Genomic DNA, 24898 nt, shown 5'->3' with positions numbered 1-24898 from the left:
ATGATAAAAGGTGATGAAGAAGATAATAAAGGTTTGTCCAAGGGAACTTTCACATTTAAATTAGAAACCAAAATAACAACAAAAAATAAAAGCACTGGGAGGAAAACAAAAAACCCTAAACTAAAAAGAGAAAGGCTTTATGGAAAATAAAAACTACAAACATTGAAAACAAGGGATAAAACACTTCTGTGTCACGCGTTAAAAAAAAATAGGGACCCGCCAAAGGCTGAAGAAGCAGGGGGTCAGACTCCAAAATAGAACACGTCTGACCACAAGGCTGACAGCACTGACAATAATAAATAAGAAGGGAGGCCTTGGTTTTAGGAGATGACACTCTTGACAGAAAATAATCAAAAGAATGCTACACTCTTGACAGTTTGGTAATATCTGAAGATTTACTACACAGCAGAGAAGCGGACAGGCAGGGGTGTGCAGAGACCGACAATGCCCTCAGCACCCACACCAACAGCAAGTGAGAAAGTGGGGGCACCGGATGCCCAATGGGCCAGCGACCACTTCAGGAGTTCCATCTCCCTCCAAGGATTTGTATTCCTCTAAAAACCAGGGGTTTGTTTTTCAAAGAGTTTTAGTCACAAGTGCATTTATATAATCTATTTTCTGAGTCTCTTTGAGGGGAAGAAAACCAGAACATAGGCTGAGAGGAGGGTAGAATGAGGACTGACTCCAGAGGCAAGTCTGGACCTGTTACCCCTACAAAACAGAGGATGGGTGGGGTGAGAGACAGCCAAAGCAGGCAGAGTGCAAACCAAGCTAGGGATCAGCCCAACTGTGCAAGTGCATTCACTGCTGCACCAGGAACTAAAAAGGAAAAAAACCACATCCCTGACACATTTTCTCACCAAAATGCCATTTGTATCTGCTGGCCAGCTCTGAAACAGAGTACCACATATTGAAACCAGCTCATGTTCCCATTCTTTTTATAATATAGTCCTGTAACAATACAAGCCGACTCATTTAATGGGGAAAGTCCAGAAGTATTGACAGTAAACTCAGGAATAAGAAATGTACATCCACTATTGCCATCCCTGTCTGCTTAATATTGCCTTGGTCGTGTAACCCAACTCAGTTAAGACAAAGCAAACAGAGGCATGGGAATTAGAAAAGAAGAGGCAGGATTCTGTCACACTACAAATAAGCGTCTTGAAGACCAAGTAATAAAAAAAAAAAAAAAAAAAAAAAACTACTGCAAAGAATAAGAAAAGTGTGAAAGTGTTAGTCGCTCAGCTGTGTCTGATGCTTTGCGACCCCATGGAATGTAGCCCTCCAGGCTCCTCTGTCCATGGAATTCTCCAAGCAAGAATACTGGAGTGGGTTGCCATTCCTTTTTACAGGGTATCTTCCCAACCCAGGGATTGAAAACCTGGGTCTCCTGCATTGCAGGCAGATTCTTTACCATCTGAGCCACCAAGGAAGCCCCAAAAATAAGAAATACCAGTAAATTAGAAAATGTATGAATTAACATATAGAAAATAACAGCCGTCATTGTTGTTGCTGTCATTTAGTTGTCTATTTGTGTCCGACTCTTTGCAACCCCATGGACTGCAGCATGCCAGGCCTCCCTGTCCCTCACCATGTCCCATTGTTTGCCCAAGTTCATGTACATAGAATCGGTGATGCCATCCAGCCATCTCATCCTCTGACGCCCTCTTCTCTTTCTGCCCTTAATCTTTCCCAGCATCAGGGACTTTTCTGATGAGTCGTATTTTTCCATCAGATGACCAAAATAGTGTAGCTTCAACTTCACCATCAGTCCTTCCAGTGAATATTCAGGGTTGATCTCCCTTAAGATTGACTGGTTTGATCTCTTTGCTGTCCCAGGGACTTTCAGGAGTCGTCTTCAGCACTACAGTTTAAATGTTTTAATTCTTTGGCATTCTGACTTCTTTACGGTCCAGCTCTCACAACACTACGAGACCACTGGGAAGAACATAGCCTTGACTATACTTTGTAGACAGAATAATCTCTGCTTTTCAACACACTGTCTAGGTTTGTCATCACTTTCCTGCCAAGAAGCAACTGTCTTCTGATTTTATGGCTGCAGTCACTATCTGCAATGATTTTAGAGCCCAAGAAGAGGAAAGCTGTCACTACTTCCATTGTTTTGGCATGCAGTTATGGGGCTGGATGACATGATCTCAATTTTTCTTTAAATATTTTTTAGTCTTAAGTCGACTCTTTCACTCTGCTCCTTCACCCTCATCAAGAGGCTCTCTAGTTCCTCTTCACTTTCTGCCATTAGAGTAGTATCATCCACATATCTGAGGTTGTTGATGTTTCTCTCACCTATCTTGATTCCAGCTTGTAAATCATCCAGCCCAGCATTTCTCCTGATACACTCAGAATACAGGTTAAACAAATAGGGTGACAGCAGACAGCCCTGTCATGCTCCTTTCTTGATCTTGAACCAATCAGTTGTTTCATAGAGTGTTCTAACTGCTGATTCTTGACCCGCATATGGGTTTCTCAGGAGACAGGTAAGATAGTCTGGTATTCCCATCTCTAATATCTTTCCATAGTTTGTCATGATCCACACAGTCAAAGGCTTTAGCGTAGTTGACGAAACAAAGATAGATGTTTTTTTCTGAAATTCCCTCACTTTCTCTATAATCCAGGAAATGTTGGCAACTTGATATTTAGTTCTGCTTCCTTTTCTAAACCCAGCTTGGACATCTGGAAGTTCTTGGTTCACATAATACTGAAGCTCTGCAAGCAAGATTTTAAGCATGGCCTTACTAGCATGGGCGGAGAAGGCAATGGCACCCGACTCCAGTACTCTTGCCTGGAAAATCCCATGGATGGAGGCACCTGAAAGGCTGCAGTGCATGGGATCGCTGAGGGTCAGACACGACTGAGCGACTTCACTTTCACTTTTCACTTTCATGCACTGGAGAAGGAAATGGCAACCCACTCCAGTGTTCTTGCCTGGAGAATCCCAGGGACGGGGGAGCCTGGTGGGCTGCCATCTATGGGGCCGCACAGAGTCAGACACGACTGAAGTGACTTAGCAGTAGCAGCAGTGTGTATCTTGGAGAAGGCAATGGCACCCCACTCCAGTACTCTTGCCTGGAAAATCCCATGGATGGAGGAGCCTGGTAGGCTGCAGTCCACGGGGTCACTAAGAGTCGGACATGACTGGGTGACTTCACCATTAGCATAGGAGAGGAATGTAATTGCCCAATGGTTAGCACATTCTTTGGTACAACCCTTTTAGGGAATTGGGATGAGGATGGACCTTTTCCAGTGAGGCCACTGCTGGATCTTCCAGACTTGCTGACATAATGAATGCAAAACCTTGATGACCTCATCCTTTAGCCTTCATACAGACAAACAAAAATACTCTTAAAAGACAAACACTTTTAAAATCTCATGGAATGAAAGTCATGACTTACATAGCAATAAAAAAGACAAACTACTTGAAAATGTGAACATTTTACATAAGAAAAATATTTAAAGACCAAAAAACAAACTTGAAAGAACAGAAAGAAATGATCTATTCTTGGATAGAAATACCCAGTATTAAAGCAATGTCAATTCTTCCTAATTTATGTTGATCCCCATGAAATACTACCAGATTGGCTTTCTTCTTCTAGAGCTAGATAATTTCAAGAAGGTGAGATCAGTACATGCATTATATATACAGACCAAATAACCATAAAAAAAGTCCAGAAACCAGATGCAAATACATATAAAACTCTATGTACTTTTATACTTTGCTTTTCTTTTTTATTATATTAATATGACCTGAATTTGAAATAAGCAAGAATCACCGACCTTAACTGAAACACATTACATATAAAAAACTCATGAATTCATAATGACATGCAATGATAAAGGTGACAGGAAAGAGAAAAAAAATACACTCCCACCACTACCACCAGCCATTAATTATCATTAGAAATTTCAAGGAAACTCCTTTCTCTAAAAGTTATCAATTTCAGCTTTTCTATATAAACTCTAGGGTAACTGGGTAGCCCTAGTAAGTGAGGAAAGCTCTTCATTTACTGAAGAAAATCAACTGATAAATACAGACAAAGGAGAACATTAGCATACATAACTATTTTGTTACACCTAACAAAATAACTGATTCAGGAAAAGGTAAATGAATGCAACTATTAGATGAACAGTGATGGGAAATTTTAGATGAAGGGTAACACAGGCAGCATCTGAACCAATCATATGTTGTCAATCATATATGCCTCCAAAAGTGATACAATATGAAACAAATGGCCTATGAAGCATTTCATCAAAAAAAAAAAAAAATTGAAACCTAATTGAGTTTTATAAGCTGCTTTTCTGCTTATAAGAAAGATGAAGTATTGAGGATCAAATTAAATAACAAAATGAAGAAAAAAAGATTTTCAGTTTCCTCAAACAATAAAATTAATAAAATAAATATGTGGGAGAGAGGCCAGTCTTGACTAAAAGAAGGGTCAGAATAAAGGGCCCATTTAAAGATTCTCAAGGTCCTCAGCAACTGCTGTTGTTAAGGCATCTCTGTATATGTTTTTGAATGGTTAAATAATTACATAAAATACTGAAAATAACAATTGTGACTAAGATGTAGAGCAACCAGAACTTTTATACATTGCTTTGGGAAATACAAAATGGTGCAGCCACTCTGGAAAATAGTTTGTGATGTTGAATAACGTTAAACATATACTTACCATGTGACCCAGCAAACCTAGGTAAATACTCCTAGGTGTTTCCCGCAAAGAAAAGACATGTGCATATGTGTGCTAAGGCACTTCAAGTTGTGTCTGACTCTGTGACCCTAAGGACTGTAGCCCACCAGGCTCCTCTGTCCATGAGATTCCCCAGGCAGGAATACTGGAGTAGGTTGCCATGCCCTCCTCCAGGGGATCTTCCCAACCTAGAGATAGAACCTGTGTCTCCTGTGGTTCCTGCATGGCAAGTGGATGGATTTATTGCTGAGCCACCCTAGTGGAACCCCCAAGAAAAGACACATCTACACACAAAACCTATTGCAAATGTTTATATTAAGATTTATTTGTCATCACCCAAAATAATCCAAATGAAAAAACATTCTAAATGTCTATCAACTTGTGACTGGATAAACAAACTGTGGCAACACCCATCATTCATATGATGGAATAATGCTCAGCAATGGAAAAAGAACAGCTACTGATAAAGGGATAGAGAAGGAAGTGGCAACCCACTCCATACTCTTGCCTGGAGAATCCCATGGACAGAGAAGCCTGGTGGGCTATGGTCCATAGGGTTGCGAAGAGTCAGACATGACTGAAGTAATTTAGCACTGATAAAGGGAACAACACGACCAATTTCAGAATAATTATGCTAAGTCAAAGGAGCTAGACTCAAAAGGTTATACACTGCATGATCAATTCATAGGATATTCTGGAAAAGAAAAAACTATGGGGATAGATAAAAATATCATTTGATTCAAGGAACTATGATAACAGGGAGGGAATAGATTAAAGGAGCATGACAGACCTTCTTGATTATACTGGTGCTTATACAGATAGATTTGTCAAAATCCATAGGAATGCACACCTAAATGAAGCAAAATTCCCTAAGTATAAATTACACCTCAATAAACCTGACCTTTAAAAGAGAGAGAAAGAGAGTGATAAAGGAGGAAGAGCCTAGGAGACATGACCACATACAATACATGCAATTTGGATTCTGATCAAACAAATAACTATGAAAATATATTTTTCAAGCAAACTGGAACACTTAATTTTGACCTGAATATTAGCTACAACCAATAAATTTACATTTTGCTAGATGGGGCAATGGCATCATTGTTATGTCCTTTTAAAGCCCGTATTTCATATTTTTAAGAAATGTATACAATAGTGTGTAGGGGTAAAGTGATATGCTTTATATATCATTCAGAAAAAACACAAGATACACAAAAGAGTCACATTTTAAAACCGGCAACATTTGTATAACTCTAGCACCCAGGTAAGGACTATATGACAGTTTATTACAGAAAAGAAAGAAGCTAGTCATATAAGCAACTTTATTTTGTATATGCTTGAAAATGTTTATAATTCAACATTAAAATAATCATAGTAAATATCTGGTCAGCATTTATTCCAAGCCTGGCAATGTTTTAACTACTTTAAATGTTAACACAGTTAAGGCTCATCACAAAGCTAAGTATAATTATAATCCCCATTTTATACATGAGAAGACTAAGATAGTCTAAAGATTAAAATATTTCCCCAAATGAAGTAGCCAGTAGCAGGCAAGCAGGCTCAGTCATCATTCTTAACCATTCCTAAGTCACAACATAGGTTATAAAGTTTGCTTATAGTCTGTATTATTCCTTTTAATTTGGTTATCATGTTGACACATTTGGCTATATATATTCATGCTGATCATTTTTTAAATTCTGTAATTTCACACTAAAGTAGAGAAACCATACTACCTGTAATTCTCTAAATTGCAGCAACATACCTAGTTAGATGAGGAAGAAACAAAGTGTGAAAGTTAATTTGTATATCATTTAGAATAAGATAGATCCATTTGAATCACTGTATATATATATATTTTTGCCAGAAGAATGATTTAGTAAACGATAAAACTGATTACTCCACTGGTTCCTTTTCAGTTTCATACACATACCTTCAATTCCATTTTCCATCTGCCACTTCTATTACTGAAACAAAGAAGCGTTCTACACCATAAAACTATCCTGAACATGCTCATGAATAAGTAAGATGTTTCCGTACAGATACGGCTAATCACTCTCAGATGAAAAAATGGGAAATGGCAAAGGATTCATCACCTTACAGACTTTCACTTCTCTCTGTCTTTTCTATCCCTGAGAAAAATTAGAAACTCTGAAATCTAGCAAAATCAAAGTCATAGCAAAAACTAAGGTTTCTCTTTCTGGATTTGTCTCCATTGACAGGAAGTTAAAAATAACACAGGGTTGTATGTGTGATCCTTCTCTGAGGTACATCTCCAAGAGGAATATTTAAAAACAAGATTATGCAGGGATTTAATTTACGCATGAAAGTTTAACCAAGACACACTGATCTATGGAATAATTTGGGGCAATCCTAATAGCAGCCTGCTTTTCAGAGAGGCTATCAAAAAGTTACTTTTTGACACAAAAGTGAATACTGTGGGAAAATCAAATCACTTGGCATCAAAACTCAAAGCTATGAAGGAATTGTACTTCAATGGAGGTTTCTGATTTTTTTCCTCATACTTACATATTAATACTACCCATTCATCAGAAAAAAAAAAAACACTCTAGGAAAATATTATGTAATTCAGATTACATAAATTAGCCAACAGGTGGGTTTTTTTCACATAAGAAAAACGTTATATTTAAGAATGAGTCATCTTCAAAAATTGTATTAGATCTGTCCTTTGTATCCATGATCATTTTAAAGGGGAAAATCGGTCACCTTTTGTATTAATTTTCTATTACTGCTCTAACAGATTACTACAAATTGAGTGGGTCAAGCAAACACATATTTATAATCTTAAAGTACTGTAGGTCAGAATACCAAAATGAGTCTCAATAGACAAAAATCAAGATGTCAGCAGAGTTGCATCCTTTTCAGAGGCTGTAAAAAAGAAAACACATCTTTGTCCATTGGGATTGTTGCCTGAATCTAGTTCCTAGAGGTTGTAGAACTGCCTGTGGTTTCTTGATGGCAATCAGCTGCGGGCCATCTCCAGCTTTAAATGCCACTGCATTTCCTGGCTCATAGCTCCTTTTCTTATTTTCTAAGCCAGAACTGGCAGATGGAGTCCATTTCACATTGTATCTCTTCGACTTTCTTCTGTCATTACATTTCTCTCTTTAGACAACCTTCTGTACTATTAAGAACTCATGTGATTAGATTGGACCCGCCTGGAAAATCCGATGGATGGAAGAGCCTGGTGGGCTGCAGTCCATGGGGTCACTGAGGGTCGGACACCACTGAGTGACTTCACTTTCACTTTTCACTTTCATGCATTGGAGAAGGAAATGGCAACCCACTCCAGTGTTCTTGCCTGGAGAATCCCAGGGACGGGGGAGCCTGGCGGGCTGCCATCTATGGGGTCGCACAGAGTCGGACATGACTGAAGTGACTTAGCAGTAACCCACATAATCCTGGATTATTTCTCCAACTCATGATCTCTAACCTTAATCATGGGCTTCCCAGGTGGCCCTAGTGGTAAGGAACCTGCCTGCCAATGCAGGAGATCTAAGAGATGCTGGTTCAATCCCTAGGTCAGGAAGATCCCTGAAGTGGGGCATGGCAACTCAGTCTAGTATTCTTGTCTGGAGAATCCCACCAACAGAGGAGCCTGGCTACGCTCTAGCAGGTCACAAAGAGTTGGACACGACTGAAGCAACTGAGCACGCGCACACACATGCCGCCCTTATAAAATTTCATGCAAGCACAAAGAAGACAATTGCTTCAGTTGATTCTCATATGTATGCTATATAAAGGTACAGTTGCCACTAGTTTTCTTGAAATAGTGAAATTATTGCTAAATTCACTGTCTGCTAGGATTCTCACAAACTGGTATGGAAAGATATTTCACAGCTGCCAGTATTCAATCCCTCTGGCATCCCTACAAATCAAAACATCAGTTTTAAAGTGTAATAAATCAGTTTCTTCTCTGAGAGGAACAGCAGCCAAAAATTAGATTAGTTGTGTGTTCCTAAAATTCACATCCCTGGGAAACTGCCAAAGTCGTTGTATATAAAACTCCATTATCATAGTGGTATTTTTCTCCCTCTAGAGGTGAGAGGGTGAAACTATTTTTCATTTCTGCCTAATTTTTGTCACTTAGATATCTTCTTGTCAGCATTCCATCCCACATCCTTTTTACTTCTCCAAAACACATTTATTTAAGGATGCCTGGGAGTCAGGCATAACACTGGAATTTCAGTTCAGTTCAGTTCAGTTCAGTTGCTCAGTGGTGTCTGACTCTTTGTGACCCCATGGTCAGGAATTTGGGATCTGCTAAAACCAAAGATAAAAATATTTCATGAATGTCTCAAAAAAGGTGCAGAGTGACTGTGGATTTCTAGTTTCTCCATCTTTTTATTTAGCTTTTTATTTTATATTGGAGTATAGCCAATTAAAAATCTTTGAACAGTTTCAGGTAAACAGCAAAGCAACTGAGCCATACATATACATGCATCTTTTTTCCCCAAACTCCCTCCCATCCAGGTTGCCACATATCATTGAGCAGAGTTGCATGGGCTATACAGTAGGTCCTTGGGGATTATCCATTTTAAATATAGCAGTCTGTACATGTCCATCCAAAACTCCCTAATTATCCCTTCCCCTCATTATTTCCCTGACTGGTAACCATAAGTTCATTCTCTGTTGAGTCTGTTTCTGTGTTGTATGTAAGTTCACTTGTATAATTTCTTTTTATATTCTGCATATAAGGGATATCATATGATATGAAATTTCTCCATCTTTGACATCAAGAAGCAAAATCTCAACCTGAGATGGGATAGCTATAATGGGCCTCTCTTGACCACAGGTATAGTTCAGACCTACTTGTGCCTTTCCTGTATTAATGGCAATCTGTAGTATCTTCTGAGAGCAGAGCATTTGCCATTAAATTCTTTGTGTTCAGTGTCAGATGGCCCACAAGCTTGTGGGAGCTCTGCTCAGAAGAAATACCCTTCTTTTGTGATGAAGAACATCCGAGATTTGGAAGTTAAACCATATCGTCCTGATTTCGTCCCCAAACAGGTTTCTATTTTAAAAGCCAAAGCAACCCAAACACTTAATTTGATGACAAAGAGGGGACTGAAGAAAAATTACAGAAAAACTGACTCACTGGTGGAGGAGTTCAGATGTCTCATAAGCCCTATAGGCACCTTTAGTCAAAGGATTAAATCTTTAATGAGGCCTTGAAAAGAACAGTGAACTTCTGTCACCAAGAGGGAAATCCATGGCCTCAAGACATACCAGCATTATTACATATGGTTTCCAACCTGGCCTGGTACTTGATTACAAAATGAAGAGAATCCTAAGAAGAAAATAAAATGTAGGGAACAAAAAAAAAAGAATCAAAGTAAAGTACAACAAATAATATTAGTAGTGATGTCAAACATGACAGGAGGCCCAAACAAAATGAAGGTGGGCCACAATTATTATTAAAAAGGAGAGAGAAATGAAAGTTGGGATTGACATACACACTACTATATTTAAAACAGAGAACCAACAAGTACCTATTGTATAGCACAGTAGGTAAATATTCTGCAAAAATTTAAGGAAAAAGAATTTGAAAAAGAATAGATACATGTATATGCATAATCAAATCACTCTGCTATACACCCAAAAGTAACACAACATTGTTACTCAACAGCTCAACTATACTTCAATATAAAATAAAAATAATTTAAAAAAGTGAAAGTGAAGTTGCTCAGTAGTGTCTGACTCTTTGTGACCCCATGGATTGTAGCCTACCACCCTCCTCCGTTCATGGGATTTTCCAGGCAAGAGTACTGGAGTGGGGTGCCATTTCCTTCTCCAGAGGATCTTCCTGACCCAGGGATCGAACCCAGGTCTCCCGCATTGTAGGCAGACACTTTACCATCTGAATAAAAAAAAGACTATACCAAAAACGCAGAGATAATCAGTGTGGCTCTTAAATGCATAGATACATACCATATACAGAAGACATATCTAAATCACAAAAAGACTGAAAGGAAAGAAAATATGTACCACTTGGACGATTAGATACAATTCTTAGCTAGGTAGGTATTAAGAGTTAATATAACCTAGCAATTAAGATAGAATGTACTGACTTGGAGATTGTCCAAAAAGCCAGGGCAGAACAGAGAGTCTATAAACAGATCTGTGCTATATGGGAAGTCACTGTGGACAGAGGGTTTATGGCAGGTGAGCTTGGAAACACAGTCTACAGATGCTACTGGGACAACTGGTCATTTAACCATACTATGAAAAGCATCATTAGATTCCTACCTGACCCACAGATTAAAAATATTTTCCAGACAAATGATAGATCTGAATATAAAATGAAAAAAATTAAACTAAAAAGAAAACATTGGAGAATATTTTTCTGTCTTTAAGATTAGAATTCTTAAATAAGATGCCCTCTGCTAAAAAAGAAATCCACAAAATGCAAGTTAAAACAATGATAAATTATAGTGGTGTCAAAAGGCCCCATTAAATGAAAAAAATAACAGAAAACATTTAAACTTTATGCAACTGACAAAGGGATATTATCTTGAAATTACAATGAAGCCCACATACTAATAAGAAAAAGACAGATGATCTAATAGAAAAAAAGCAAAAATATCTAAACAGGAAAGTTAAAAAGCAAAATAATAATGAAATATGTACTTCTATTTATGGAGCTACTGAGTATTGGAGTATTTTTCACTTATTTACAATTTTCATTCAGCTGTTGGGCTGTCTAGGGACACTAGTACAGGTAAGGATTTCCACATGGCAGCTATTCATACCTCAATAACCACTCCTGATTAAAGGCACTGACGACATTAGTTTACTAAAGCATCATTTAAATAATCTATTCAAACATTTTCCACTTACATTTATCAAATGAATTTATAAAATGTTAAAGTATCAGATAAAAAGGACACAATATCACCTTCTTAAACGTAAGGGCTGAATTAAACATAGACTCCCCTATTTTTAGAACAGCAAATGTATTCAGTTTTGAGTGACTACATGAAGCAAAACTGTCATAAACACATGCAGAGTGCCAACATTATTAAACTGGTACCATCTTAAAATACCACTTACCTTTATACACCTGACCTAATTGGATTTCAAACTCATGGGGGGAAAAGTGTTATGCTAAAGCACCAAAGTAATTAATATTGTAAATTAAATTTTAGACTACCTACAAAAAATTATTTAGAAAGGATGAAGGTAATTCTTCTACTAATCAAAAATATTACATAATTTTTTTATAATTTTTTCAAGCTTGAAATAATTTGTAATAGTTTTCCTAAAGCTTGAAAAGACAAACATAACCAGTATCTTGATATATCATTGCAAAATAACCTTATATAACATTTCTAAATGAAAGCTATCTTTGATATGAATCCATATTTTCACAAAACTCAGCTAAATAAAGACATCTTATCTAAATTCCTAGCTACATTTTGATGTCATTAAATATCATTTAATAGAGTACTGGAAATTTTTATTTAAAAACAAATTAGTGAAATTAAACTAAAAATGCAACATTGCTTCAAAGACTGAAGACAGCATTAAACATTCTGAAAGTACCTAGGGGTGTTAAACAACAATCCTGCAATGGAGTCAAATTATAAGAACTTACAGGTGACCATACTATCTTAATGCTATGTAAAACACATGCCTTAAGCATGTGAACTATGGTTCTCATAGGAATATTTGATATGCACTGAGATCAAAAGGAAAACAATGAACTCAAAGAAACCTTAAAATGTAAAACCAACATGAAGAACTTGACTACAAACTGGCATACTCATATTCTCAAATGAGTAAACTTAAGTAAAATAAAGTTAAAGTGGAAGTCATGTTTCATGTTTTTAGTAGACACTTTTTCCTAGTGATGCATAAAAAATAACTTCATATAAGAAAACAAGGGAATCTCTGACCTTCTCCATTTATGAATGACTCTAATTTATTTTAATACCATGTTTAAATTCATAAGGCTTTTAATTTAGACTCTATAAATAACTGACCCATATATTTTACGACAGGCTCAATGCCTAGTAAAGCTGTAGCTTCAAGAATAAGAGAAAAGCAAACACTAAAAATGAATGATATCATCTATCAATGAGCATGCACATCCCATAAGTTTAATCTCAGATATACTAATACCTGGTCTTATGAACAACACATAAATATATGAACCTTGACTAACAAAATGATGAAATTCTTGCTCTAGGCTCTTCAGATGGAATTAAACTAAAATAGAACATATACCTTTTTAAAGTAATATGGGTGCTTTTTTTGTTTGCTAACTAATATAAATCACAGATATTTTTAGCATGTCTAGTTTTAAAAATTTTATACATCTGTGTAACTACCACCTAAAATAAGACAGTAAAAAAATAGATAAAATGTTCATCTCCCATACAATCCCCTTTACTTCCTTCTATTTAATTCTACTCCTCCCAAACCCAGATAAATGTGGTTGATTTTTTTAACAAAGCAAATAGAACTATGTATCTAGATATCCCAATCAGCAATTTTACTGAATTGAAATCACCATTACTAACAAATTTTTAATCTCATTTATACGTGTTTTCAGAACCTGAATAGTGACAAACTCATCTTTTAAATGTTTGATTACTGAGGAAAAAAATTCCCAAAGTCATTCATAAATAAGTCCTTAAAAAAAAAAAGATAATTACAGAGAAGAAAAAGGAGGTAACATAGTCCAGATACCCAAGTGCCAAGCACTCAGCTAACCATTTTAGACCAATGCTCAAAAGCGCTGTTCATAGCAACCTTAAGAGACAGTTATGATTATCCTTATTCTGGAAATGAAGAAGCTGAGATTCAACAACATGAAGCAATTTAGCCAGGATTCCTCATTTGTAGACCCAGGATTCAAGTTCAGATCTTTTCCTCCAAAACTACACTCCAGGGAGACACTATGCAGTGGTTAACACTGTTTGGAGGGGAACACGAAGCCTCAGGACTTCCTTTCCCTCTCTCCAGGCTCTCAGTACACTTACCTACTGTGTGGTGATGGGAGGCAAGCCAGGCAGCAGCAGAAGGCTAAGCAGATCGACGATGCCAGTCCTGGGAAAAGTCAGACTGACTTAAAGCAGTTCATGAAAAATGGACATCTGGGAGCAAACCAGAGCAGCAGAGCCATCTTCCTGGAGCTGACTGGATCATCCACAGGCAGTGCTCTAAGAAGCACTGGTGAGGAATTCCACCCCACTCTCTCCAGTCACATGACCAAAGGTATGACGGTGCTTGTAGGATTTCAAGCTATGCTTCATATTCTTTGGGGAAATGACTCAAACCAGCTCAACAGAGACAAGATGATGACAGTTGACAACCTCAGTCACCCATGGCAGCCCAGAGGATGACGACAATGCCAGGTTTTTGTTTTGTTTTTACAATATTTTTCTGCTATGAGGGCAAAGTAGGCAGATGGAGGCACATGACAGGCATGGTAATTTCAACTGAGTGAATCAGTAAAAATATTTCCTTGAGAACAGATAAACTCCAAGAGCTAAGGGCTTTCCACCGTAAGAAGATATTTTGCTTTGCAGAATACCTAACAAAATATTTCTAAGTATAACACTGAAACTTACTATGTTCCTTTCAAAATGTCTGATGTAGGTAATCAAAGATCAAAATGGAAATGTTAGTTTTTTCATGCTTCCTTCCAGAATATGACATCAGTGCTTCCTTATTTCCTCAAGAGAATCTGACCAGATGGTATGGAAGGTAGATCACCAAATCCTTACAGAATCTCTGAGCATTTCTGAAACGTGATTATCAATATCCAGGTTTTCAGCAATGTCATCATAATTCTCTTCTTAAATGAGAGAGACTTGCTTGAGGAGAAAGTGCAAACAGTGAGCACCAGAGCTTATTTCTTAGAACTTGAAGGGGATCTTCACTACTTAAAGGACATCCAAAATTTCCTGACTGGATGTTGCTGTTAACAATGCCAGAACCAGCTGCAGAAGCTCATACACCAGTGTCTCATAGTACTATCAACATGGAAACACCTGCCTTATTTTCTGATACGTGCCAGTTACTACTGTTCATGACAACTTTAAGCACCAAATGCTACTGTGATGCACAAAGGACTTTCAATTCTAGTATTAATATCTTTTCACATTTTTAATGGCTTTCTGTTTCATTTCTCAAGACAAGTGTTTAAAACAAGAAGTAGAAAAATCTTGGTTCTATGCTTAACTTCTTGGAAACAGTCCTTCATCTGCAGACTTTGGTTTATCACTGAAATCTGTTGAACAACCCAGTGCCAGTATCTGCAAAGTGCAGGCTTAGATCAGTTTCACCGTAGCTATGATGAGTTAAGTGGTAATTTCCTCAGTTCAGTTCAGTCATTCAGTAGTATTCGACTTTGCAACCCCATGGACTGCAGCACACCAGGCCTCCCTGCCCATCACCAACTCCCAGAGCTTGCTCAAACTCATATCCATCGAGAGGTGATGCCATCCAACCATCTCATCCTCTGTTGTCCCCTATTCCTCCTGCCTTCAATCTTTCCCAGTAGCAGTCTTTTCAAATGAGTCAGCTCTTCGCATCAGGTGGACAAAGTATTGGAGTTTCAGCTTCAGCATCAGTCCTTCCAATGAATATTCAGGATTGATTTCCTTTAGGATTGACTGGTTTGATCTCCTTGCAGTCCAAGGGACTCTCAAGAGTCTTCTCCAGCACCACAGTTCAAAAGCATCGATTCTTTGGCACTCAGTTTTCTTTATGGTCCAACTCTCACATCCATATGTAACTACTGGAAAACCCATAGCTTTGAGAATACGGACCTTTGTTGGCAAAGTAATGTCTTTGCTAGGTAATTTCCTAGCAGACCTCAAACTAAATTTCAATGTTTCCACTTCTCTGTTGATGCTAACTCTTGGCATCCTTACATATTAACTTGGTAGGTATGAGTTAAGGACAAGCAACACAAGAAAGATTAAGTTATCTTTCCTCCGCCTTACATCTGTTACCTATCTTTATGGTGGCCTCCTACTTTGAAAGGGGTATTGCAAAAAAGATTAATGTAAGGAATGGCTTTCCATAAGTTTACATAATTTATCCTTTATGTTTTTAAAATCGCTTTTACACCCAGCACTCATCTTGTTTTTAAATTCAGTGGTTTCTGAATACAATGTTCTTAAGGTTTTAATGTTTACACAGTGATTTCTGGTGTGATGCTAATGAAGAGTTTGCAAGTGGTACCAAAAAGCAAAAGCTACATGAATGCCATACATAATGTTCTGATCAAAAGGAGAGAGTGAAAAAGACTTTGCCTTTCTCATATTTAATTATCATGTAGTTAATATGCCATATGAAGAACATTCTGGCCATAACAGCCACTAAAACCTACAAGCAACTTCATAATAGAACTGGCTAAATAAATAAATACTTTCCATAAATATTTTTAGAAATAGAAAATTAAATGTCACTATATTTTTTTAATTTTATTTTATTTTTAAACTTTACATAATTGTATTAGTTTTGCCAAATATCAAAATGAATCCATCACAGGTATACATGTGTTCCCCATCCTGAACCCTCCTCCCTCCTCCCTCCCCATACCATCCCTCTGGGTCGTCCCAGTGCACTAGCCCCAAGCATCCAGTATCGTGCATTGAACCTGGACTGGCATCTCGTTTAATGCCACTATATTTTAATAGGCTTCCCTGGTGGCTCAAGTGGTAAAGCATCTGTCCACAATGAAGGAAATCCAGGTTCAATCTCTGGGTTGGGAAGATCCCCTGGAGAAGGAAATAGCAGCCCACTCCAATACTCTTGCTAAATTTCTTAGCATCAGAGACTTCTACAGTGTTAAGAGACATAAGGTAAAATATATTGACCTGGTAATCTTTTAAATAAGAAAACTAAAACAGAGAACAATAAGGAGTCAAAATTGGATATAAAACCCATGCTCCTACTCCAAGTGTGAGTTCCTCTCCAAGTTTTCTGGGAAATCTCATCTACAGTTTTCAAGTTAACTTAATCTCAATGCTTTCCTCAAAAGTAATCAAATACAGAGGTTTGGTATGAAAACAGAGCAAAGCAGACATGTTTGGGTAGAAGCTGCTGGGGAACTGCAAGTTCCAGTCTACTCTCTTTCCATCCCCAGTCATATTTTCAGGCATCCCTAAGATTTGGTGGAATACAGTTAGAAAGCCATATGTTCTACACCATATCAACTCATAAAATAAACCTGGAAAATTCTCAAGTTTTAAAATGTGAAAATGAATTAAAATATCAATACAAAAGAGAGATTGCAGTTCAATATAACAATATGAGAACGGTGCCAAGCTAGTTCATAAGTAAGCACCAAATGAATGAGGATGAATATGAGTACCCTTAGGAGTTCAGAAAAGAAAACACCACAGTGTTCTGGCCATGGTGTGGAGTGAGTTATGCAAGAGAGGACTCCCTTTGAGGTAGGAGGTAGATGGGTCCCTGAATTGAACAACTGGAGTTTATCAAGTGGAGTAAATTGTAGCTCTGTTATCCCTAGATACTTCAAGGACAAAGTTAATGGCAGGAGCTAAGCTCTACTGGAATAAAGAGATAAGACAATCACGTCAATCACTCCTGAGGTCAAGGAAACCTCCCTGACTGAATATGCACAAGAAGATTCCTTGGGGATCAGCAAGGGAGGGGGACGCCACCCCATAATAGGTGGTATCAACTTCCCATAGGCCTTCACACTGGAATCCATCTTGGAAAAAAGATGTGCACACATATTGGTGGTGGTGGTGGTGGTTTAGTAGCTGAGTCGTGTCCGACTCTTGCAAACCTGTGGACTGTAGCCTGCCAGGCTCCTCTGTCCACGGGATTCTCAAGGCGGGAATACTGGAGTGGGTTGCCATTTCCTTCTCCAGAGGATCTTCCCGACTCAGGAATCGAACCTGGGTCTCCTGCATTGCAGGCAGATTCTTTACCAACTGAATTATGAGGGAAACCCCGCACATATATTGATGAGGGCCCTAAGATAGGTCAGTTGTGAGAGAAGAAGTGAGATAACTGACTAGAGGGAACAAAGACCCAAAAAAACCCTATATAAATGGTTTAACTGCCTCTTTATTGAGCTCTTCCTCAACAAAGAGTTCACCTACACCCTTTCCCTCTGGGTGTGTATTCCTGTTTCACTTCTGTCTAAATAAACTGTGTCTCTGCATGCTCTTCCACACGTTATGTTGTGCTAATAATAATAAACTTTGTACCTGATTTTATAGTTTTTGCCTGCTTGAAATATTTTTGTTTTCAATGGGGGCAAGAACCAGGGCAGCTTTGCTTACAGCATCTAGCCCCTAGTGGTCTAGTGGCCAGGATTCCTGGTTTTCCTGCAGGTTTCCCAGATTCACTTCCTAGGCAGGGAACTAAGATCCTGCTTTAACACCACTCACTGCTGTATCTCCAAGGTCAGCTTGGATCTTAAAATATAGTTAATACTTAAATAAGAGGAGGGTAGTAGCGAACAAGGAAATATTAAGAAAAACAGCATCAGCAATAGCACTGGAACAAGAACAATATAATTTCAGCAGGAGAGAGTAAGCATACCAACTAAGCTCAAAATATAGGCTGGGAAAACTGAAAAAGGTGAAGTTAAACCCTGAAACATATATTGAGTTAGATTATTTCAAGTTAATGAGTTCTGACTTTATCCTGCAGGCTACAGGGAAATACTGAAGGTTTCTGAATCATGGTAGCAGTGTGATCAAAGTGTTTTAGGAGTTTTATTGAAACAGTGGTGTGAAGATATTCTAGGAAAGATAAAAACTAGAGGAGAAAGATCAGTTAGGAGGTTGTGTGAAGACATCCAGGCACGATAACGATCAAACCAGGTTAAAAGCTAAAGGGATATATATATAATAATTTATATATAAATTATTATATTATATTCCTGGAGAAGGAAATGACAACCACTCCACTATTCTTGCCTGGGAAATACCATAAAAGGAGGAGCCTAGCAGGTTATTGTCCATGGGGTCCCAAGAGTCAGACAAGAGGGAGTGACTAAGCCATCACCATATATATACACATATATATGTGTGTGTGTATATATATATATATATATATATATATGCTATGCTAAGTCACTTCAGTCGTGTCCGACTCTGTGTGACTCCATAGACAGCAGCCCACCAGGCTTCCCCGTCCCTGGGATTCTCCAGGCAAGAATACTGGAGTGGGTTGCCATTTCCTTCTCCAATGCGTGAAAAGTGAAAGTGAAGTCACTCAGTCGTGTCCAACTCTCAGTGACCCCATGGACTGCAGCCTACCAGGCTCCTCCGTCCATGGGATTTTCCAGGCAAGAGTACTGGAGTGGGGTGCCATTGCCTTCTCTCTGTCTCTCTCTCTCTCTCTCTCTCTCTCTCTCTCTCTATATATATATATATATATATATATATATATATGAAAGAAGGAAGATTTAAAAGGACTTCACAAGTTACCTGTCATTCTAGATATTAGAAAAACACGCTGGATATTTACCAGAAGTCTCATCAAGGGTATTTCAGACGATAATTGAACTACATGAACTCTAAAGTTCCTCTCCAATTCTGAAATTAAAAATTTAAATAACAGACTGAATATGCTGATAAGGTGGCATGGATAGTGGCCAAAAATTAAGTTTAAACTTGGGTGACTACATGAATGATGGCTATCATTTCTAAGGTGAGACATCAATTCTAAAAAAGAAATAGAAAGTAGGCCTGATTTCTTTTAAAATGCTGAAATAATTTAAGCCAAAAAAAAAAACTCAAGTAGCATATTGTAGCACATAATCCTCTAGATTCAAGTGCTTCTAATGATTTAATGACCCACATTTTCCCAGGTTATACACATCAAGGAGATAGCTCAGAACAAAGTGAACTGGGTTGTTATCAGTACTGATATAAAGTAGAGCAAAATCATTAAACATTCGGTCTTTTCAACCAGCCATACAGGCACTCAACAGTAGGAAAATTACCCTGAGTATGAGTGAGAACAGCACACATACTTTATAGTTTGGCTCTTTCATATTTATTTTTTTTTCATTAGTTCATTGGTCTCCTGAGGGCAGCAATATACTGTTCCATTTTCTTTGTAACTGTGCGCAGCACTTAATCTACATGTTCTATGCAAAAAGAAGAGTGACTAATTCATCTTCAATTTTAGTTCACTATTATCTCTAGATCTCTTTTCACTTATTAAACTTACAGTGAGTCATTCTCATTTTCTACATTCATAGCTTATTATTATTCTGCAGGGTACTTCCCTGAATGTGCCCCCAATGAAATTTACTATCAAATTTTCCCATCTCTTTTTCAATTTATAAAAGTGCTTTGAATTCTACATTTAGCCTGAAGTATTCCCAGTGTGATCTACAAGTACCATCATACTTTCTATGCTGACAGGTTACAATCAGCAAATTTCATCATCAGGTTCTTAATTACTTTATCTGAATTGGATCATACAATTTCTATACAGTTATTCATGAGAAATTCTTTTCCGTGTTTACAGCAGCTTCAGCAACAGTATCTCACTTTATATCCCAGAAATACATAAAGGAAAATTATTCCTGGGATCTATTTAAACACCAGGGATTGTGATAGTAAGTCCTTACAGAACACAATTTAAGAGATGCTAAAGCTGCAATTCCAGTACTTTGGCCACCTCATGCAAAGAATTGACTCATTGGAAAAGACTCTGATGCTGGGAGGGATTGGGGGCAGGAGGAGAAGGGGACGACAGAGGATGAGATGGCTGGATGGCATCACTGACTCAATGGATGTGAGTCTGGGTGAACTCCGGGAGTTGGTGATGGACAGGGAGGCCTGGCGTGCTGCGATTCATGCGGTCGCAAAGAGTCGGACACAACTGAGCGACTGAACTGAACTGAGGTCCATAAAGATGCTTGAGTCCAAAAAATTGATGTTTTTGAATTGTGGTGCTGGTAAAGACTCTTGAGAGTCCCTTAGACTGCAAGGAGATCAAACCAGTCAATCCTAATGGAAATCAACCCTGAATATTCAATGGAAGGACAGATGCTGAAGCTGAGGCTCCAATACTTTGGCCACCTGATGTGAACAGTCGATTCAATGGAAAAGACCCTGATCCTGGGAAAGACTGAAGGCAAAAGGAGAAGGGGTGGCAGAGGATGAGATGGATAGATAGCATCACCAACTCAATGAACATGAGTCTGAGCAAACTCTGGGAGATAGTAAAGGACGGGGAAGCCTGGTGTGCTGCAGTCCATGAAGTCCCAAAGAGTTGGACATGACTGAGTAAATGAACAATAGCAACAAAATTATCTCAAAAGAAAGAAACCTCATACTAGGGGAATAAACCACTAAATTGATCAACTTCAGAGAGTGCTGGACCTATGTTCTTGAAAACCTTTCAAGAAATAATAGATTGGGAGAGGTAACTATCTGCTCTGGGTCAATTAGACATCCATCTGTCATAATTCAAAACCATATACTAGGACTTTCCTGGTGGTCCAGTGGCTAAGACTCTGTGCTTCCAATGCAAGGGGCCAAGGTTTGATCCCTGGTCAGGGAACTAGATGCCACATGCCACAACTTAGAGTTTGGGTGCCACAACTAAGACCTGTTTAACAAATGAACAAATATTTTTAAAATAAATAAAAATAAATGACACATTTTCTTATATAGTTCCAGCTCATTAAAAATTCCTGAAGAATAAAATCTGCAGAATACCAATGAAGAGTAGAGCAATTCCACCTTTCTTTAGATATCAGGAGCAAATGATAGCTGTAAAAACCCTGAAGTTCTGTCCTTAATTATAAATGGCAACATCATTGACACATGTGAATTTAAACTTATCCATCAGTTCAAAGTCCTGGTTTAAAACATTTACAAGTCAAGATATAGAATAAAAATCTCTAAGTATTATAAAGTAATGCTGTTATAATGTGAGAATTGTACATAATGATTCCAATTTACTGGGTTCAAGAGCATATTACTGCAATTTAACCAGTCATTATAAACCATGGCCCCATTTTAGTTCAGCTGTGTTAATTTAGAAAGTAATAAAATGGGTTTTTAGAATTTATGGCCTGGTTTTCTCCACAATAAATATCAATACATTCAATTCCAAAAGAGCTTTAGCATGAGAAGTAATTATAATGTTTTATTTGCACCTTAATAGATTTTCTAAAAGTCTCAGTCTACATATGTTGCCTAAGCCTAACTGACATTAAATTTGTATTTTCTCCAGTAGTCATTAAATAGGAATATGGTGTTTCCAATGCAGACACAACCATTAAGTAAGTGACTTTGGTGATTATATTTGTGACAATGGTATCAAGTTCTCCATTAATTCTTGGATGGTTTAATGTTCTAAGACCTACCAGATTCCTGGAAACACACATGGGATAGGACATTAAAAATTAGGTAGAAAATAAAGCAGTGAAGAACAAAAGAAATGCACTTAGAATTTCTTTATAAATCGTTCAGTGCTTCTCAAGACAAAGAATCAAGTTCAAATCTTTAGTATACCATGCCTTCAGGACCTGAGCCCTCTTCACATTTACTGTCTCCTACCTTCTCAATTCCCAGTACTAAACCCCCTACTAATCCCCTACTGAAACATTTCCCCTACATTTACATGCATTCATGCCCCATGATTCTCCTGGCAGCCTCCTGAAGATTCCTCCACTCAGCTTAAAAGGACTCTAACCATAACCACTCCCTGAGAATATAGCTACTCCCAGAAGGGCTCCCATAATGCCCTGTACAGATACCTGTCACCATACCTAATGCAACCAAGGCAACAATTTACTGTTTGCTTTATCCTCTAGATGGTGAAAATAGCTCTAATTTTGCTTTTTTGTATAATTCCCAATACACAGTTAGTAGCTCTTTTAAATAAATGTATGATTAAGTAATTTATAAAATTAGAAATGTCAATATATCATAGTTACATATATAATGGGTTCAACATTTACTAAATAAATGAAACAAATATTTACCTAGCAATTATGATGTCAGACATTATACTATACTATATACTTCACTATACTATCATGAAGAAAAGATACAAAGAAGAATACACAAAAACATAACTATGAAGATATTCACATTTATCAGATAAAAATTTATCTACCTCCTATATGTAAATGGTATAAGAAGCACTACATGATGTCCGAAAAAAGGTCTCGTGTCTTTCTCAGGTCAGTGTCTTTAATGCCTACCTTCTTCCCCGCCAAGTCTGCAGACAGGCTAAGAACAGTCCATTTTTCTCTGGTTCAGTGATTCTTTTTTCAGGTGCCATCTCTCTCCTCTATTTCAAACCATTTGTTCTGATCTGATTGGAGCCTCTAGTTTGTACCGTTCCTCAAAGCCTAACCATCTGGGGTTGATGAGTCATTGCTTGATTTTGGCTTCTTCCCAGGATGCTGTATTGTAAAACAACACTTCCCCCAGCTCCCCTTTTTGTGGCCTCTCCATAAACAATGGCCACCTGACCTCAGACTGCAATTCCAAGGAATTCATCCAACATCTCTGCCTATACTTGACTGGAAATGGGGTACTGGTCGAGCCAGTAAAGAAGATTTAACTTAACTCTGACTAGGAGAAAAAGTGAAAGCTATACAAGGGCAAAAACATTTAAATCAGTCCTTACCTCTTAGTGCAGGTGGAGAAAATAATAGGCAGAAAGCAGAGGTGCCTTCCTGCTTGAATAATGGTATAAAATATAAAACTGAAAGGCCTGTGCAGGTGAAGTCAAGCAGACTCGCCTGCTTTAGTCACACTCAATCACACACCCAGTAAATGTGGAAACATTAAAATGTTGTAAAATACCTAGGAGGGCCAGATTAAGGTTTATAAGAAATTCAGGAAAAATTTCATCTTTTAGAGAAAAGAGATGAAATCCATTTGGCAAAGAGAATATGTTACAAATGGTAACACCTTAAGAAAAAAGGAACAGCGCGACTTCATGAAATTGGCCTTATGCAATCTCAAGGCTATTTACTTGTCAAGGTACCTTAGTCAAATAAATTTCCTTCTTCCAACTCAGCTTTCTCATCTATAAAATAAGTTATTTTTTTGTAAATTATAATTTAAAATTATAATTTTTGAATGTGATATGCCTTTTCTACATGTTTATCCAAACTTTTTTTTAGTATTTTCACTTAAATTCTTGTTAATATTGAGTATTTACCATTTTATTATGCGTTTCATTGATTAAAGCAAATAATAAATCTGTTACTTCTGTTCTTAATATATCATTTTAGTAAGAATTTTAAGTAGAGGTATTCTAACGGCAAGAAATTAAAGTAGGGTTATTTTCCAAATACCACACAACTTAAAAGCATTTCATTGTATCACATTGGACAGGTATGAATTGTACACAGATTACCATACTAAAGAGAAGAAAATAAGACTAGGATTGAATTTCTGTTTTCCTTAAGTTTTCCAGTTAATATTTTCTCATCATATTATGCAAAATATCATATTTTCTTTCATCCATATAATCATTAACTATCTCACATGACTGTCTGCCTATGTGCACAGCCAACAGTAAGAAAGTGAAATGAAAAAAATCAGTTAAGTGTGTCAGCATTTCATTTTTAGGGTCTCTGCATATCAAGATACAATTTCAATATGCAGTAGATTTAGCTTTGCTGAAAATAAAAGTAGAGAACCACTTTGTTTGGCAACACTATGAAAACTTCTACTTTTCTCTTAATGAATGAAATTATTCTTCGGGATGGTATGGGGAGGGAGGAGGGAGGAGGGTTCAGGAGGGGGAGCACATGTATACCTGTGATGGATTCATTTTGATGTTTGGCAAAACTAATACAATTACGTAAAGTTTAAAAATAAAATAAAATTAAAAAAAATAAAATAAAATCACCATACTCAACAAGAGTAAAAAAAAAAAAAAAAGAAATTATTCTTCAAGGAAAAGAATGTTTTCCTGAGAGAAATAGACATTTGGACCTGAATACTGAAAAGATGGCTCTTCATTTACCTGTTTTTCTTCTCCCCCTTGCTACATGGGAAAGGTCTTTTAAAGGGTGGAAACAGTCAGAAGGCACAACCTGTTATTAGATGATCAGGAATTAATTTTGCGGTGATTTTTTTTTTTTTAATGAACTACTCTGAAAGCTGGTGATAAGCATGTATTTACTGGGTAAGTTTGAAGACCACACTCAAACAATAAGACCCCAATAAATGCTGTTTCAA

At 37.4% G+C, this 24898-nt stretch overlaps 1 protein-coding gene across 5 annotated transcripts in view; it reads right to left on the bottom strand.

Annotated features, from left to right (window-relative positions):
- The window catches only part of CTNNA2 (catenin alpha 2), a 1366346-nt gene that overhangs the window by 1269513 nt on the left and 71935 nt on the right, over window positions 1-24898 (bottom strand). The window contains exon 1 of one of the 5 annotated variants that reach the window (XM_086323686.1): window positions 13709-13847. The exons of the other annotated variants lie outside the window; for them this stretch is intronic. The gene's annotated coding sequence lies outside the window, so the exon portion shown is untranslated. Of the gene's footprint in view, window positions 1-13708; window positions 13848-24898 lie in introns of those variants that run through there. 5 annotated transcript variants of the gene reach the window in all.

The sequence above is a fragment of the Bos grunniens genome, chromosome 11 (genome assembly GCF_055505025.1).
Source record: "Bos grunniens cultivar Pamir isolate PY7600 chromosome 11, Bosgru_T2T1.0, whole genome shotgun sequence".
In the NCBI taxonomy this organism is placed as follows: Eukaryota; Metazoa; Chordata; class Mammalia; order Artiodactyla; family Bovidae; genus Bos; species Bos grunniens.
Note: the sequence above shows the minus strand (reverse complement) of the source record. Positions and strands in the feature narration are given on the sequence as shown.